This window comes from Limulus polyphemus, unplaced genomic scaffold, assembly GCF_000517525.1.
Source record: "Limulus polyphemus unplaced genomic scaffold, Limulus_polyphemus-2.1.2 Scaffold2320, whole genome shotgun sequence".
In the NCBI taxonomy this organism is placed as follows: Eukaryota; Metazoa; Arthropoda; class Merostomata; order Xiphosura; family Limulidae; genus Limulus; species Limulus polyphemus.
The window spans coordinates 1-5,048 of NW_013667930.1; the positions used below are offsets into that span (position 1 = coordinate 1).

Below are 5,048 nucleotides of genomic sequence, written 5' to 3' on the forward strand. Positions count from 1 at the left end.
GGACCAAAAAGCTATCACATAATTTTTATTGGGTGAACGATATTGGTTTAAAATGCAGGCTACACAACTGCTAATATCAATTCGCGCGGGAATTGTTGTATCCGTGACTGTTAAGCAAAACACGCACACACGGAAAGACTCTTGCTTGTGAATAGGAATGATGACGTCAATAGTTAATTTGTGCAATCAATATCTATCCGCTTGCAGTAATGACGAGCGATTATGACGTTCAGTGAAACGCAGTGCTTCTACAAGACTCTGAGGATGCCCCCAAGAGATCTTCCACGTGCGTGACTTATGAATATGGAATTTTAAAAGAGCCATTATAACAGTCAACTTTTTTTTTTAAATTTTAGGTCTAGAATAATAACTTTTTGTTTGTGTACTTTTGTTACGTGTAACGAACTTTGAGGGGGGAGGGCTCTCGCTTCTGTGTAGAAGACTCCTCTAAATACACACTTAAAGAAACCAAATTAATGTGCAGGAAATGACAATAATCTCAACAATATTATATCGGAAGTAACAATTGAATTAAAACAATAGTGTTGGTATTTATTCAGTCACATAGTGTTACTTGAACCTCACAATGTTCGTTTATCACGTTTCCAAAACGTTGTTTCCAATCTCTCTTCATTGTACTAATGATTTTATTATGAATATGGTCAAATATTCAATTAACCACAGTTTTAGAAACGTGCTCTTACTCGTTGCCCCCCAGTGGCACAGCGGTATGTCTGCGGACTTACAACGCTAGAAACCGGTTTTCGATACCCGTGGTGGCCAGAGCACAGATAGCCCATTGTGTAGCTTTGTGCATAAATTCAAACAAACATATCTTACTCGTTAGTAGCGCCACCTATAGATTAGCCAGGGAATTATTTGGAAAGACGATATGTTGCCAGGTTCAGAACGGAAGCCTTTTCTCTATATTGACTCTTCTTTTCTAGCCAAGTAAAAACTCAATGTGTTAACTCTACCCAAGATAGCACGAGCTCATGTGAAGGAGTTGTGAATCTTTTTTTTTGGTCTACAATGACTAGAATTGGTTTAAATGTAATTGTTTATGATAATGCCTCCATTTTAATGTATTATATTCTAAATTGACAGGTGCAAAATTGTGTTCCTGAAATATCTCTTGTTGTTACTACCTTACCCTTTAACAATGAATATTGTTAGGGATATAGTTTGGAAGAAAAATAAATCCAGTTTTTACTCTAATTCTACTGACATGTTTTCTCCATGAAAACTAATATGACAACAATAACAAAAGAAATATGCATATACACACACACAGAATATATTAATGTGCAGGAAATGGTAATAATTTGAACAATATTACATCGGAAGTAACAATGGATTTAAAACAATGGAGTTGGTATTTATTCGGTCAAATTGATGTGCAGGAAATGGTAATGATCTGACCAATATTATATGGGAAGTAATAATACAATTAAAACAATAGTAATGGTATTTATTCAGTCAAATTGATGTGCAGGAAATGGTAATAATTTGAACAATATTACATCGGGAGTAATAATGGAATTAATACAATAGTCATGGTATTTATTCGGTCAAATTGATGTGCAGGAAATGATAATAATTTGAACAATATTATATCGGAAGTAACAATGGAATTAAAACAATAGTAATGGTATTTATTCGGTCAAATTGATGTGCAGAAAATGGTAATAATTTGAACAATATTATATTGAAAGTAACAATGGAATTAAAACATATTAATAAAGTTATGTTCTGTAATAATATTACCTTGGCCCGGGTGTGATCTAATGGTTAACGTGCCGAACTGTAGATGCAGAGTCCAAGATTTTAACCATAATGCTGTTCATTACTCTCCACATTTTCAACTGTAGACACGTTATAAAAGTAACAGCCAATCCTGTTATTCGGTTAAAAGCTGGACAAACCTCTTTTGGCGGCTGGTTTTGCCGACTGGCTGCCCTCCCTCTGGTCTGTAGTTTAAAATTTGGAACAGTTTCACTTGAACCCTAGGGCTTTTCGACTTCACTATTAAGCCCATGTTTGCATATGATTCCATTGATGTTGAAACTACTAGTACCAATAAACCAACTCCGTGACACTCCCAATGTGTAGTCAACTTTCCTGAAGCATGCTTTTAAACGTTTCCTTTAATAATGCATTAGATCCCTTGCTATAGTCAATATAAGTATTTTACGTAATTTTTAATGCCAAAATTTCCATAAGCTTTCCATAACGACAATGAAAATGTTTGATTAATTCAAATAGTGGGCGTCAAAGAGCTTGAGTGAAGATCTATTTCATAAAGAATAGATATTAGCAAAATATTTCGTTATCTGGCCTCGTATCTGACGACAGATAGTAACGTATTATTGTTAAGTAACGTTATCCTACCCCCCGGTATGCTTGAGGGCTTATAATGTAAAAATTCGAGGCTCGATCCCTCCAGTTGATTAAACATTTTTTACGTTCTTGTGGGGTCTACATATTGAATTATGATTGAGTAATTTTATGTTTTCGCTCTTACAACACTCAGTGTAACGAGCTGACAACACAAGAGTGAAATCATTAAAATCGAAATATTTGTGGTATTCTTGTTAAAAAATTTTTCGTACGTCATACGTTATTAGGGACCCTGTAATCAATAAAATCATACAATATGGTGCAGTCAAAAGATTAGAAAAATGTGCTTAAAAAGCCCATTTAGTGATATGCATCTCGTCTGTAATTCTAGGGTTAACTCAACATATATTCTAATTCCCGTAGCATGTCCATGTGGACGTTTATTCTTACCTTGACTATGTCATGTGTTAGCGAATACCGAAACATCCAGTCGAGTTGTATCTGCTCGTTCTCTAGTATATCCTGGAAACGGGAAGAAACAGATATGCATTATTTAGTAGGAGTAAGAAATCCAATTCGACTAATGCAAGAGGAGTGAGCAAAATATACAGAGAAAATATTTACGAGGCTTGTAAGTTTCCATTTACGTCTTTCGGAGGGAGGATACTAGAGACTAAACCAAATAAAAGTTGCTGTTTAACAACCGTAACAATCCGACAAAAAAAAAAAGTCACTGACTATAACTGTATAAAAATTGAAAACAAAATAGAAACGTAGTTTCATTATAACTTGGTGAATAGAGCAGATAAGCGCTTTAAGTTTATCCTAGCGTAGTATCAATAATTATCCGAAAAGAGTAGAGACCCAGAGAATTCATTTGAAGTGGAGAAGAAAAGATAGGAATAATAAATAATATATTATAAAAACTGAACGGGCTTGTTGCAGGTGGATGATTCGATGACGTCATCAATATTTTAGTAACCATGGTAACACAACTATATACTACCTAGAAGTGAATTATTTATGCATAAGTGGCACTGAGGTGTATAAGAAAATGGTCAATTTTCGTGTAGGCATTTTTTTCCCTTGCTTCTTCTTTGCCATAAATTATTGTTGCGTCAGCGAGGTCACGTGACTAGTGTCACGCCACTTCTCTCGAAACTTCGTAAATTGTCGGGAGATTACTAGATATAGGGTAGTCTGGTATATATAAGATGGTCACAACGTGACGGTATCAATGTGTGCGTAGGTAGTGAGTAATTGAACTGCAGTCAGAAAGTATTGTTGAAGTTCGTTGTTACAGCGTTTGTTATAGAGCGACTGTTGAAAATGAGTGTATCGTAAAGTTGTATTCGGAAAGAATAAACCAGTTTTATTTAAGAAAGGACTTGTGTCGCTAAAGTTTCGTCGGAACGAATTTACGGAAAATCAATTAACGAACGGAGACGTAACAATACGGACTGAATTCGATCTGCACCTAACTCTGTATTTAATTTTCTTTGGAAATAATGTTTCATTTTAGGCCTGACAGAGCTTTATTGTTAGGCTTATGGAGTTGCCTCCTTCTCTAGTTTAGAAGTTTTATGATGCAATATTAAGGGTTTAATTTTAGTTTTCAGACTTAATTTTAATGAAAAAATAGGTACTCTGATTCCGTAGTAATTATCTTCCTTTTTTTATACTTTCATTACACCTTTTTAAAATTATTTCTCATCGTTCTTTGCAGACCATTTTTGGTAATGTTGAATTTTTCTCTCGCATTTCTGAATAAGATAACATTTTCTTGTAAGAACATAATTATTGACGAAATGTTATTTCCATTAAAAAAAATAATAATGTGTCAATTTAGGCACTTCATAATGAGGGTTTTAATCCTAAAGCACGCCCATAAATTTTTTTCGTTACGTTTACACCAACTCTCAAGACGCTGCTGCCTCGTGTAAGTTCTTAATATAGACGATGTAGAAGTCTCGTATGTCTATATCGTTCGTAAATCTAATACAACGTGCTGTAGTATTAATTTTTCATAGCAGTTTTACACAGGTAAAGCGAACAAGCTAATACTTCCAGAATATAAGCTTACTGGTATTAAAAGTACCTTGAATAAATGTATATACTCGGTACCATTTCTGTAGACTTTAGAGTTTCGGTAGTATGTCTGTAAAAAATAGTTTTAAAATAAAGATGATTTAAAGGTTTACTTGTATTTATGGCAAAGCTACTAAGGCTATCTGCCGCCTTCCCTAATTTTGTAGAACTGACTGGAGGGAAGGTAGCCAGTCAGCAGCACCGAAAATTCACTCTAAGGGATTGACTATCACTCTTATAACGCATTTACAACTTAAAGTGCTGGAAATGTTTTTTAGTATCGTATGGATTCGAACCCGGTTCACCATCTCAGAAATTCAGAGCTCTATCACAGGATCAACCCGTATACAAAAATGCAATGAATGTATATTTTATGGTGCGATGAAATGTCAGATTATATGTAAATTGAAGAACTTGGCCTAATAAATAAATCCAGCTTTTATAAAATAGTGATTTTTGCATAAAAATTTCATAAACGTAAATCTTAAACTACATTATAAGTTTGTATTTTATGTAATTTATGCATTAAAGATATTTAATTACTAGGTTTTTAATTAAATACCAGCTTTTATAAAATAGTAATTTTGTCATAAACATTTTATAAATGCGAATCGTAAACT

At 33.9% G+C, this 5,048-nt stretch overlaps 1 pseudogene; it reads right to left on the minus strand.

The window, feature by feature from the left end:
• Positions 1–2,790: 2,790 nt before the first annotated feature.
• Positions 2,791–5,048, minus strand: part of LOC106466610 — a 79,488-nt pseudogene continuing 77,230 nt past the window's right edge.